We start from the raw sequence: 14,779 nt of genomic DNA on the forward strand, positions 1-14,779 counted from the left end.
CAAAAGTGAATAGTCCTTATAAGGATGTTTCATTGCTTCATACATGTTAAAAGAAACTTTATTATCACCCACCTCCATAGTTATGGTGCCCTCTTTCATGCTAATCATGGTATTAGCAGTCCTTAAGATAGGTCGACCAAGGATGAGTGTAGTGTCATTTACAAGTTCAGAAGACATGTCAAGCACATAAAAATTAGCAGGAAACACCAATCCCTTAACTTGGACTAAAATGTCTTCAATAATGCCCTCAGGATACCTAATAGTCCTATCAGCTAGTTGGAGTACAACAGTAGTAGACTTAAGAGTCTTGACTCCTAGAGAGGTGTATACAGACTTAGGTATAACATTAATGGCTGCACCTAGATCTAATAGGGCTCCCCCTATAGTAACCTTTCCTATAGTGCAAGGGATAGTGAAAGATCCAGGGTCTTGACACTTTACAGGAATTTGGGGTTTAAACAAAGCAGACACATTAGAGGGTAATTGGACTCTTTCATTAGGTTTAAATCTCCTCTTTTGAGTACATAATTCTTTTAAGACCTTAGCATACTTAGGAATCTTTTTAATCAGGTCAAGCAAGGGTATATTCACTTCTACTTTCTTAAATGTCTCAAGCAACTCATGATCTTGCGTCTCCTTACCCATTTTAACATTTTTCAAATAAGCATGAGGGAAAAGTAGTTCATTGATGTTTACCTCCTTACCTTCCTTGCTTGAGGCTCCATGATTGCTTAGCTCAGATTCCACAGCTTTACCCTTGCCATCATGTTCTTTTGGGGCTTCTTTCAGCTTTAGCCTCATCTCCTTAGAGCTTTCAGAATGCTTTACCTTTCAAGATGCTTGTGGCAGCTCATCACACAAGATTTCCTCATCTATAACTTCATCCTCCTCTTCTCTAAAATTCACTTGCTTCCCACTCCTAAGGGTAATGGCATTCAAGCCCTTAGGATTGATAACAGTGTTAGAGGGGATAGCGCCACTGCTCCTTGCTTGTTGCTCACTCATGTTGTTAGACAACTGAGTTACATAGGAGTTTATGTTCTCAGACTTAGTTTCCCACTGTTCCATCCTCTTTTCCAAAGCACTAAATCTAGCATCATTCTTGGATGAATCTTGTTGAATTAGTGAAGCTAAGGAGTTGAACTGAGTAGCGTTAGCAGCCCTTTCTTCCTTTATTAAGGCCATCATATTGTGTAGGAGTTAGTTGGTATCATCCTTGGGTAGGATGGTTAGGGCTTGAGATTGATTTGGGAACTGGGTTGAAGATGGACCAGCTCCTCCACTCTTCTGAAATCTGTTTGGAGGTCTACTATCATCATTCCTCCAGGCCAATCAAGGGTTTACCTTCTATCCTTCGTTATAAGTGTTGGAGTAAGGGTCCCACTTTTAATTTGGACGACCTTGGTAGACTGTAGATACCTCCTCATAACGGCCTGGACATACGCTAGAAATATGCATAACCGAGCCACAAGTCTCACAACTAGGGGCAGTAATATCCATAGGGGGTGCTAGTTTATGCACATTCATATTCTTCAATTCCACAGTGATTACAGACAGTTGAGAGGTCATCGTGCTTTCCAACGAATCCATCTTTGATTCTAAAGTGTCCATTCTTCTATTATGAAATGAAGCAGCTCCCAACTCATGTACTCCTCTAGTATCTCTCACACCGTATTGTTGATGATTCAGGGCCATCTTCTTAATCAAATCCCAAGCCTCCTCAGTAGTGGAGTCTATCAAAGATCCTCCTGATGCAACATCCAACATACCATTCTCTTGGTTCTTCAACCCATCATAGAAATACTGCACCAGTTGTTCATCCGGAATTTGATGATGTGGGCATCTTGAAAGCATGTCCTGAAATCTATTCCAATAATCATAGAGAGATTCATCATAGTCTTGCTTGGCAGAATATATCTCCTTCCTCATTGATAAAGTACGAGAAGCCAGAAAGTATTTCTACTTAAGTTCCCCCAACTGTGATATGCATCAGCTACGTGTCTTGGAAGGCTCATATACCACTCTCTAGCTTTACCCTCTAATGATAGGTGGAAAACCTTCCATAGCACTTGATCTAACGATGCTCCCACAGGCTTCATAGTTTGGCAGATCATAGAAAGGGATTGTAAATGAAGATATGGATCTTCTCCTGTCAAGCCATGAAATTTTGGAAGGGAGTTAATCAGTAATCCTTTAATTTTAAAATTAACTTCAAAATTTAGACAAGCAGCAGTAAATGGGTCAAAATTGACATCAGATGTGGTTGCTTCCCTAATTGTTCTTCTTCTAAGGTTCCCATTATTTTCTCCCACTCTCTCTTGTTCTCCATTCCCTCCATTGCCTCCATTCCTTACTTGGTTGGCATTGGGGTTAAGATTAGGGTGGTTAGGTGGTAAATCAGCCATTATCTCTTGATCAGTAGGCTCACTCTCACTACTAGATAGGCTAGATTCCACAAAAATGTTCTCTTATTCAACCACTAACTCACTTCTCCCCTCAACTCTTTTCTCTCTTCTTTTATCTCTGAGTCTTCTCTCAATCTCAGGGTTATATGGCACAAGTTTTGCTTTTCGTGGCATGCAAGAAAAGAATCACAAGATAAAGAGCAACAAAATTGACTTGCAGCACACAAAGTCAGATAAAAGTATGAGTTGTGATGGATGCAAGTGTATGGATTAGTATGATTATGTATGCACAGAGAAAGAAGCAAAAAGTGTAAGTTTCAAAACTTTTCAGAATAGTTCGCCGCAGCGAAAGCAGTGGTCGGCTGCGGCAAAAGGTGACAGAGGTGACCAGATAGCTGAGTGCAGGAAGTTTGCCGTGGCGAAAGCAGGAGTGTGCTGCAGCAAAGGTATCCCAAGAAGAATCCTTCAGTTTTTCAGAAAGTTTGCTGCGGTGAAGGGACAGGTTGGCCGCGGTGAATTGTCACAGAAAGCTTATCAGATACTGGCCGCCACTGATGTAAGGTGAAGATGCTGAAAGTGTAGAAAATCAGTATATTTGTTTGTATTTCCAAAAATTTTGATGCTATGCAAGATGGAAACCTATACTATGAACAAATATGCAACTAAACTAACTAAAATGCAACCTAAAAGGATCAAAACTTCAATTGACAACCCAATGACACAAGCTAACCTAGAGAACCAATTTCTTGGCTCCCTGGCAACAGTGCCACTTGAAAATCGCCTTGACTATCTTTGTTTACACCTTGGGGCCAATTTCAAAAATTTATCCAAGGATTGTACTATAGGCACAACCTCGAGTCGTTTCACTTGTGGAGCCAAAATTAAGATCCTAGATTAACTAAATGCCATGGTTATGCAAATTAAGCTGGAAAAGGTTGGGGGTTTTCATTGAGATTTGTAATTAAGATAAAATGCAATAGAATGTAAATGTATTTTTGGATTTTTGGGAGATTAAGATGAAATGGATGGAAATCAAGTACTGAATCAATTGATAAAACCTCTTGAAAATGGATTCTTGGCAATCATAGTTCTCTTAAGATGTGGGAGTTTTATAAATTCATTAGGTTTTCTTGATAACAACCTCAATAACTCATTGAGTCCAATGATCACATTAATGAACTCATTAATGAAAACATTGTTAAGCTTCCCTATGTGTAATTAAGAATGATTAATGCAAATGGTTCAATGCAACAGAAAATCAACTCATCATCAAAACATGACCATGCAAGATGAAGAGAATCAAGAAAGCTACAAAGAACATATATGTAACTACATATATTGAAGCATGAAATCCAACATTATTAACCAATCCAACTACAAATATGAATCATCAACTAATGATTACATATCAATCAAAGTCTTTCACTAAGAATTTACAAATCCTAGACCTAGGAATTCATAAATACATAGCTAAACTAAGATGAAACTGAAACTCCCTTTTTAAGCTCTTAGAACTCATGCCAATCATCCATCTTCAAGAGCTGGAGGAAGCCTAGCCACTCATGGTGTGCAGAAACATCTCCATTGAAATTGACTCAGTGTTGCCCATGGATGAAGATGACAGTGGAAGATGTAACGTCCTGAGTTTATCAGGTTTTAATAACCTCTTTTGGTGGATTTTGAGGATAAATTAGTGATCTAACCTTGATCTTGGTGTTTGGCTTCGGATTGAGGTATGTTGAAGGAATAGGTGAACAATCCCTCTCAGGGTTTGTTCGCCGCGCGAACCAGGAGTTCCAAGGGGAGTGTCCTATCGGGAAGGTTTCGCCGCGACGAAGGTTTTCTGAGTGAGCGAGAGTTTCCTCTCGGGAAGCTTTCGCCGTGGCGAAGATTGGAGTTCGTCGCGGCGAAGTCAGGTTTTCAGTCGAGTAATCCCTCTCGGGATTAGTTTGCCGTGGCGAAGTTCTGGGTTCCCCGCAGCGAAAGGGGTTAAATCTATATAGTCGCTGGAGGGGTCAGATGTGCGAAAATTAGAAAATCTGAAGGAAGAGAGAGAGGCTCTGCTAGGGTTTTGAATTTTTGGCTTAGAGGGGGCATTTCTAAGGATCCATTACCTCGAGTAAGTGATTGTAACCTCTAATCTACTTTCTTTCTTGGAATTTCTGAGGATTTATGGTGAAACCCTAGAGTTTTCTAGGTTGTTATGGAATTGAGGTTTTTGACCGATTGTTTTGAGTTTAATTGATTGCTTTAGGGTAGTCTAAGTATTTAATCAGTGTAATTTTCTTGGATTTGAAGAACTTGGAGTTTTTGAAGTTAGGGTTTATGAGATTGGGAGGTTTGTGATTGAGGATGACAATGTGGAGGCTGATTTTGAGTTTTGTGATTTGGGTTATGTTAAGGAGGGTTAAATTGGATGTTTAATCGGTTTATAAGGTTGTTAAGACTTCAATTGTTCAAATGGGATGTTTGGGTGTTGAATTCCTATAATGGGTCCTTGAGGTTATGAGTTTTAATTGATGTTTGGAAAGGAACTAAGGTTTTAATGGATTTTTATGACCTTGGAGTGTTGCCTTGATGGTTATACCCTTTTTAGTTGGGCAGAGTTGTGGTTGGAGCTAGGAATTTTGTGTACCCAAGTGTTGTTTTGGCCACATTATTAGTTGAAAGCTAATATATGATGGTTGTGTGCTTGTGTAGACCCGTTGTGAGCATTGTTGGTGCACAGGGCTGTATTGTTGGTTTGTTATTCCTTACTCAAGCGAGAGGTAACCACTTTCCAATCCTTTGTACATGCTTTTGTGGTATTGTGAGTGGATTTATGTTTTGTGCTCTGTGTAACAAATTGTGTTCAGATTGTATGTTGTATATTTGAAATAGGAAAACCGTCTTGTGGGGTTTCGATTGATATGGAATGAATTTTTGAACTTGTGAAAGATAGGCCACTGAAAGAAGTTAATTGTGAAATGATCATTTACCCTTTGATTACAGTTTGAGCATGATGCATGAATTGGGAATTGGTGAGAGTTTTGATAGTTACTACCACGTGGTAAGGCCTCCATTAATGCATGATGGTTGGCTCTTTACGTCCCCCATAGTGAGGGATAGGCCTTTTGGCTCCTTACGTCCCCCATAGTGAGGGATAGGCCGGGTTCAGCTCTTGAAAATCCCCCAAAGTGAGGGATATGGTTGATTGGATTGTATCATTGCACTTGCATGACTTGTTGTGGCTATCATTTATCATATTACTTATGAACTGCCCCACTTGACACCTCACGAGCACTTATTTAGTAGTACCTTGAAGTGGAAAGGTTGGTTACTGGGACGTTTGTCTCACCCCATGGTTTACAATGTTTTCAGGTAAAGATTCTAGGCGTGTGCCATCGGGAAGAGATGCAGAGGCTTGAGCTTGGTTAGCTTTAGGCCTCTAGCCCTTGTATATGTATGGCTAGTATATATTGCCACATTTAGGACCCCTTTTGAAATATTTTGATTACCCGGCCTTATTGTAAACTGGAGGGAATGTTATCTCCTTATTTTGGTTGGCCGGAGGCCATTTCTAGTGTCTTATGAAACTCTGATTCATTTTGTTGGAAACCATTTGGATGGGCTTATGTGATGTCTTTTGTTACCCGGGCCAGAGGCTCGGAGGCCCAATGGATGTAAATGAACGATTTTAGTTGCATGCAATGGAGTTTGAGTTTGAACCGAGTTTAAATGTTAATTTCAAAAAGTACGCAATTTCTTTCTACTATGGTAGTTTGTTGTAACAGCTTTCCTTTTCTACCATAGTAGTGATTTTATGTCGAGTTTATACCTGTTTTGGGGTTAAGGGTTTTATAGAAGATGAGGGATTAGGGTTTTGGTGGGAGAGATGAGAGAAGATGAAGAGAAAAACGTGGATGGTGGCTGAATATTTGTGTCTGACCTCACTCATACCGAAAATAGGGTTTCTAAACCGAATATGACATGTCAGGGTCGGTTCATGGAAGTGGGCAAGTCAAAATTTTCCAAAATGGTCGGGTCTGATTTTTCTGATACGAGGGGTTTGTCGCGGTGAAGGCAGAGTGTGCTGCGGCGAACCATGGCAGAGGCTCCTCTTTTTGCTCTTTGTGCCTTGAGTCTTCAATCTTGGCTCCAATCTCAAGTGTCCTACACTTAAAAGCAACAATTTAAGGCATCAATTGTCCTAGAAATTAATTAAATACAATTAATAACTAATTATGATGATTTTACCCTCAAAAAGACACTAACTCAATGCAAAGACTCTTGATCTAAAATAAGCTCAATTATAGCCAAAAGAGCCAGAAAATGCAACAAAACCATGGATGATGTAATGAAAAGATAAGAATAATTTGAGCTCAATCACTTGCATTTATCTTGCATACATAATGATAATGTTTACTACTAAGATTCTCCTGAATCTTACTTTCCCTTAACCAACCATAATAGATATAATATGTAAAGAAAGAAGAATGCAAAATGTGGAAATCCAAGAATGGAGGGAAGGGTTGAAGAAATAATATATTATGTTATGTTATGTAGTGAATTCCCTTTTATGTTAATGTATGATTAAACATGCCATTAATATTATGAAATAAGGATTGATGATATTGGTATATAAAATTGAATAAGTTAATGTATGGGAGTATTTAATGGATTGATAAAATAATTGCATGCTATGAAATGATTATTTATGCATTATTAATACAAGTAATAGGACAGTTATCTTTAAATGAGCCATGAATTTATGACAGAGTTGAAGTGGGGCAAACGATTGAATCTGCTTGTGAAATTTGGTATGCTTAAAGTACACATTTTAAGATTTAAAATAAGTAGTAGATCACTTAAAATGATATGTGTGTTAAGAGATATGATTGTTTAAACATAGGGCAGAGAAACTGAAAAGTATAGCTTTTACTAGTTTGAACAGTAAATATCCATGAATTAACTGTATAAATTGAGAAGGGTTAAGCTTATATTTATAATTGTTTCCCTATAGAGAATTAAAAGAGCTTTAAATAGAGACTGGAATCACCTTAACATGATTTTTCTATAATTAGATATGAATTTTTATAGTTGGACTGAAAATCTAAAATTTACTGGTAAATAGTAACGTGAGAAACAGATTGGACCAAAAATTTGAAATTTAATGGTAAATAGTAACCCGAGAAACAAATTTCAATTTTCCAATCTATGGGCTTTTCGTGATCTGTTTGAACTGTAACACTTTCAAATGCATACTAAAAGGGGTAAATGGAAAGATGTTTCAAGGAGGAACTATAGCACTTATCATCTAACAAGCCTCTTCCTTCACTACTTCCTTCAAAATTTCCTACTTCCAATCCCCTTCCTCATTAACCAACTTCCTAACATTCCAATTTGGTAAAAGTCACTTAGGACGTTGACTTCCTATCTGCTACTTCTTTCCAGTGAGAATCATTTATATGCATGATTTGACAATAAAGTTGAATCCTTTCATAGAGGGGATGAGGCATGGGGAGCATTTTGGATTCAAGACTTTCCTCTGTAATCTAGCATCTCTACTTCTCAATCTCAATACAATCTTCATGAGACACGCCTCATCTCTCTTATACTCAGAAACCCTATCACATCCTGTTAATTTTAACCCTAAAAATTGGAAATATAAAAAAGGCCAAGACACAAGCAGTGTAGTAGACAGAGAGACGAAACAACTTTTGAACTGAAACTTGAACACGAACCGAACTGTCATTTTTAAAATATCTAGTAAAGATAGAACAGACAAGGAAAGTATACCCGAAATTTCAAAAAATTCCAAAAAATTCATAAAAAATAGAATAAAGGGTTTAGAATAGTATTTAAGGCCTGAAAGATGAGAATAGTATGGAAATAATTTATTTAGGAATTTTCTACAATTTTATTGAATTTTGGCTAATTAAGAAAAAATTGGCCAAATTGAATTATTTAAAATATGTAGAAGCCTTAATAATTCTTGAAAAAATGAGAGAAATTATTTGAAAGGTTATTATGAATTTTAAAATTGTTCTTGGCCTTTGGAGATGCATAGGTTAGCTTTAAGATATTTAAAGTAGAATTATATTGGTAAAAGGCTAATTTCAGGAAAAATTTAATTGGGGAATGGCTTTGTTTGCAACATGCCCGGAGACCAGCATATGGCATGATCAAATTAAAGTGATTTGTGATAGAATTGATATGTGTACTTTTGATAAGCTAATAGACATCTTAGAGATTTTTGTTATATCTACCTTTTTGTTTTTTTTCCAGTTATAAGTACCTAGTTTAGTGATTGTACAACTATGGGATGACTGGCTATGACTAGTTATGACTGTGACTAATCTTTTTGACTATGCTGCTATAAATATATAAGTATGAATGAAATATAAAATTATATATATAACAGCTTTATTCCTTTTGTAGTTAAAAAGATAATCAACAATGGTTAGAACAAGACGAATAGGTTAAATGAGCAAGAGCAAATGATACAAGAGATACGAGCTACACAAGCTTGACAGAAATAGGAGAGAGATACTATAATAGTAGCAAGAGTAGCAATAGCCATATCTCAAATACAGCAACCTGAACTAGAAACAGCCTAGATAGGTCAACCAGTCCAACCTCATGAACCAATAGGTGAGCAGGCATAACCTATGGTAGGACAAGATAATTTGCAACAATGGATTACACGCTTTTGCAAGCATAATCTATCTGCTTTTGAGGGAACCCTTAACATGCAGGTGGCCGATGACTAGATGACTTCGCTCGAGAAAATTTTTAAATTCTTAGAGTATACATTAGAGAGGGAAGCCCAGATGGCTATCTACAAATTAGAAGGAGAAGCTAATAGGTGGTGGAGGAATACAGAAATAGTCCATTAAGCAAATCAAACCCTCATTACCTGGGAGGTGTTTAAGGAGCATTTTTACTTGAAGTATTTTTCATGATCGAGAAGGGATGAGAAAGGGGTAGAATTCCTTACTGTGACGTAAGCAGAGAATAAGTCTTTGGTGAGTACCTAGCAAGGTACATTAAATTGTCTCGATACTCCAGCTACCTTCAACACATGAACAATGAAAGGTGGTTTATGAAGAAAATGATTAGGGGCTTAAAACCAAAATTGAGAGAGAAGGTAGCCCCAAGGCAGATTGAGGTTTTCAATCAGGTAGTGGAAGCCTGCTGAATCATCAAAAATAGTCAAAACTATTATAGTTTAGAGACTTTATGTAAGAATATGGCCAGTGGGAACTTCCTACAATAATAGTAGGAAGAGGAGGAGACCTAACTTGAGTAAAAGGCCTAAGAGGGAGAATTGATAATGAGAGTTTGATATTGCCAGGAAGCCCAAGAATTTTAGGATTTGTGGTAGGACTCATGGCAATTGGCCATGTATGATGGGTCAGAACCTGTGCTATCAATGTGGTAAGCTCAAACACTTTACAAGGAAGTGCCCATAAGGTATCGATAAATCAAGGCCTTAGATACAAGGCAGAGTATTCGCCCTTACACAGGAGGAGGCCTGTAAGTCACTTGAAATGATTCAAGGTACAATCAGTATAAATGATTTCCTAGTATAGGCAATACTTGATTTAGGCACAAGCTATTCATTCATATCATATGATTGTGCTAGGTGATTAGGCCTTACTATTGATACATTACAATATGACTTGTGTGTTTTCACTCCTACTGGCATTAGAGTTGTAACCTCTAGTGTGCATTTAAATTGTATTATCCGATATGCGTATTATTACACTACTCTTGACCTGATATGTATGCCATTTCTTGATATTGATGTTATAATTGGCTTAAATTGGTGTGTCATCCAATAGTGCACTGCTCAATTATAAACAAAATCTTAATCCTTCCTCCTAAGGAAGCTGCCCCTTGCTCAGAGGTAAAGTTAAATTTTATAACAGGGGCCCAAACAGATAGATACCTAAGATAGGGTTACCTGGGATACATGGTGTTCTTTTCAGTATAAGCAGAGATAAAAGAAGGGATTGATGAGATATCTATTACATCTCAATTTTTAGCCCTCAGAGCCTTGGAAGTAGTCTAAAAAAGGCAAGCTACTAAGTCCTTTTGAGTAGAAGTCTCAAAGATGAGAAAGGAAGTCAAAGCAGTTTCAAGAACAAAACTGCAAAGTGAAAGTTTTTAGGGGCTGAGGTATAATCAAAGTTAGAGGTTTCAGTAAAGTCTCAAGGACCCAGAAAGAGAAAAGAGAGTAGAAACAGGCCAAGGGGTAGGTTAGAAACCTCAAAAAGATGGTTGTATGAAGTTAAGTCCAAGCAGAGACTAAATTGTAAATTTAGAAAGTTACGGCCAATAGGGGTAAAAGTGAAAAGTATACAGAAAATTTTAACAAAAATCCTTTAAAATGGGAAATAATATTCTAAGACTCTTTTGTAAAGAGAAATGATGAAAATACCCCTGAGGCAGCTTAAATGGAATTTATGGGATTATGGCCGATAAAAAGTATATCGTTTGAGATAATTATTTAAAATAGCAAGAGACCTCAAAAATATACACAAAAACGAGGTTAAATAATTGAAAGGTTGTACTAATTTATAAAATTAGTCTTGTAACCAAAAGGTCAGTGGAATGGCTTTAATAAATTGAAAAGTCAATTATGCTGATAAAAGAGTATTTTAGTAAATGATTTTTATGCAAGGCTTAAAGGAAGTTTTTGAAGGGAATTGAAAGACGCGCAACGGAAAATAAATTTAAAATTTCAATCCCTTGCCCGGATCTACCAATCATGTTTAAGTCAAGTAGTAAAAAGCATTACCTTCGATGTTCGATTTCTTGGTGGCTCAGTGATTCCGCCGTTCAGGATGCCTCTGCTCGCCTCCTTTGTCGTTCTAAGTCGATAATTCATATCGCCTTCCTCTACCGGTATCCACACGAACAGCTTTTTAATCACGAATGACGTGCTAGCGCCTTTTTGTCCGTCTAGGGTTTTTCGAAGAATCCGTCCTCCTCCTCTATTTCCTAACCGTCTCTTATCTGCAAACTTTTGCACTCTCACCCCCAAAACCCTAGCTCCTAATATCAAATATATAGGATGCTATAGGTATTATGAAGGATATTTAATTTCAAAATTAATCCTAAATTAATTCTGAAATTAATCCTAAATTAATTCTGAAATTAATGCAATATCAAATATTGCCTAATCAGATAAGAAAACAATTAAATAAATATGGTTTATATTAAATCCGTCCTACAGATTTAATTCACCTATTTATTTAATTCAAAATAAAGATATGATGGAATTAGATTTGATTTATTCTCATAAATCAAATTTGAAATATTATATTATATCTTATCAATTTAAAATTGATATATAGATTTAATTTATCATAATAAATTAAATCTAAGATATATATTTCTTATATATAATATGTGTATATATATATATACGAATTTATATATATATATACGTCTACCCTATATTATTCATTGAATCTGGACATATCTTAGATTCAATGAATCTGGACATCATAACTCGTGTTGGGCTATTTTGTGTGCGACCCTGTAGGCCCATATGAAGTTGGCAATGGGCCATTAACTATAATGACTCACAAGTTGTAAGCGGTCTCTAGCAAGACATCACAACTACCCAAATCATATGAGGATTGTTGAATGATGTAACCTTTCATACAACCATATCATGTCCCTTTTTATCACACGACATTTTGGTCATGGATGAGGCATGGAGAACGTCATCGTCCTATTCATGACCGTTACTTTCTCGATCCCTGAGTAGTCTGAGTATAGAAACGAAACTACCTTTCCATTATAGTATGGCCATACATTTCTCAGACTCACTCATCGAGGGGCCCAGTAATATCTCTCTACGAATGTGAGGGACAAATTCCATCTTGACCATTCACATTCCTCCGTATGAAAAACCACTAAGCCTGAACATAGTCTTTATGATCATTCGGTCAAAAGTGACTTTTGACTAGGTCAAAGCTGAGCCTTTCTCATGTAGGAATCCATGATGATCTCAGGTCAAAGGGCACAGTGACATGGTTTGTATATGAGAGAAGCTTATGACTTAACCCATGCAGCTCTCTCATGGCGGGTCGGTCCAACACCTTGTACTCTTACGTGTGCCTATGACTTTGATTTATATCTCTATATATCTTCAAAGTCATACTGGTCTTATTTCATCTCTGCTTCCACATAGATGACTAACCAGGGACATTTAGGATAAACCATGAGTTATCCAAGGATAGTCATCACAGTAAACATGCAAATAATATGATAACATAATTAATAAATTCATGAATCAACAATGTTCATAACACAATGATTGGCCCCTAGGGCACAATTTCCAACAGTTTTATGGCTTGAGAAAATTTATAAATATTTTCTAGAATAAAAGAAAAATTATGAAGTAGACAGAAGAATTTTTTGATCTTCAGAAGGCCGTCAAGAAAGCCGAAAAAACGTGGGCTAAGTAAATTAGGAGGAAATTTAAGGATTAAGTTTTAAACCAATGGCTAGGATTTAATCTCCCTTTTCCTCCATCAAATTTGTGACACTTGGCACCTTCTAGGAGAATGATGTAAGGATGATGCAAGAAGATGATGTAATGATGATGCAAAAGTGCACTTGAAGTTCTAAAATTGCCCTTGCTCTTTCTTTTAGCTACCAAGGGCATTTTAGTCCATTCAAGCTAAAGTTTTGGCTATAAATAGCCACCAGAACCCCTCACATTTCGGCCAAACAAGGAACTATAGGGGAGACTATGTTGCTCTTGCATTTAGAGATAGAAAGAGCTATTTCTAGTGAGAGAAAGTCTACCTAAGTTCAAGGAATCACCAAGGTAAGCTCCTAAGCTCTTTGTTAATTATTGTGGGCTATTTATATATGATTTTATGTAGTTTTGGATGGCCATTTTCCATGGAGAGATGCTGCCAAATTTTCAAAAATTATGGAAGGATTTAATCAAGGGTTTAAAGCATAGATTACACACTTGAAAAGGATATGTTTTGATTAGTTTTGAGTGAGTTTTGGAAAGAAAATCCCACACCAGTTCATGATGATTCAATTCGGCCAAGGAGAGAGAATGGGGTCAGAATTGGATTTGATTTAATTTGATGCTTTCAATGTGTTTAAATGATGAAATGGCGTAGGGAAACACCAAGAAAGGAAGCTTGGAAGCATTAAATTTGAAAATGAAACTTTGGTTTTCCAAGACACCCTATTCGGCCAAAATGAGATCTATAGGAAGAGATTGGATTTTTATAAATCTAAGTGAATATTTGGATTCTTTAGGTGAAATTGTGTAGGATTGGCCTAAGAGAATAATTTTTAAAAAACTAGAACATCAATCCAAAATTTAGAGAAAAGGTTAAGTTCAAGAGAGTTAGTTTTGAACTTTATGTAATCTCTTGGTCCTAATAGATTGTATGATCAATATGACTATGTTTAGGACCTTGGAACATCCAAGAGAATGTTTGGTGATGTTGACCAAATGCCCATATGGTTAGAAAGTCAAGGGAGTCAAAGGAAAAGTAAGAGGAAAGCTTGAAGTCCAAGGTAGTGAACTTATCTATTGTCATTACTTGACGTTGTATGCTTGTGTGTTGCTATGTACAAGTTATTTCAATGTTATTGTGACATGTTTTACTACTGTAATTTCTATTCATGATGAGTAGGTATGTCTCCATGGCCATGCGTCAAGAAGTTAGCTCTGAGCATGCTAACACGTCACTAATTAACAAGACAATAAACAAGTTGCGTGTAGTGCATTAGCATCCATTTAGCATGATTAATATGGTATTGTTTGCTACTGAGATTCTCCCAAATCTCACACCCTCCCTAACCAACTATTTAGGTCAATCAATGATGGGTAATAATGGCATGAGAAGCAATGAGATTAATGTTTAATGTACAATTCGCCTATGTTGTAAATTATGTTTATAGATGCCTTGATGCAATTTATGTGCATAGAATGCTTCTAGCATGTATAGAAATGTATGAGCATGAATAGGAAAGAGTAAACCCAAGTTATGTATGCCAAAGAAATAAAAAGAATTAAAATAAGCAAAGGTGAAAGGATAAAACGTAGGTCCTGAAGCAGTTAGTTTCAAGCTTCAGTTTGACCTATCAAATGAACGAGTTAAGCCACAAAATTTGGCAGACTTACACATCTTAAGCTTTAAAACGAGAGGTAGATCACCTTAATTAGATGAGTACAAAAGAAAATACAAATTTTCAAAAGTTGAGGCATAGAATCTGGAAGTTTCAGATTTTACTAAATAAACAGTAATTTTTGTCCAATAAACTGTACGAACTGGGCAAGGATAAGTCTAATTGGATTTTTTTTCCCTTAAAGAGCATTGAAAGAGCTTTCCATGGAATTT

The sequence above is a fragment of the Neltuma alba genome, unplaced genomic scaffold, assembly GCF_004799145.2.
Source record: "Neltuma alba isolate B1F8T4 unplaced genomic scaffold, ASM479914v2 tig00010082_pilon, whole genome shotgun sequence".
In the NCBI taxonomy this organism is placed as follows: Eukaryota; Viridiplantae; Streptophyta; class Magnoliopsida; order Fabales; family Fabaceae; genus Neltuma; species Neltuma alba.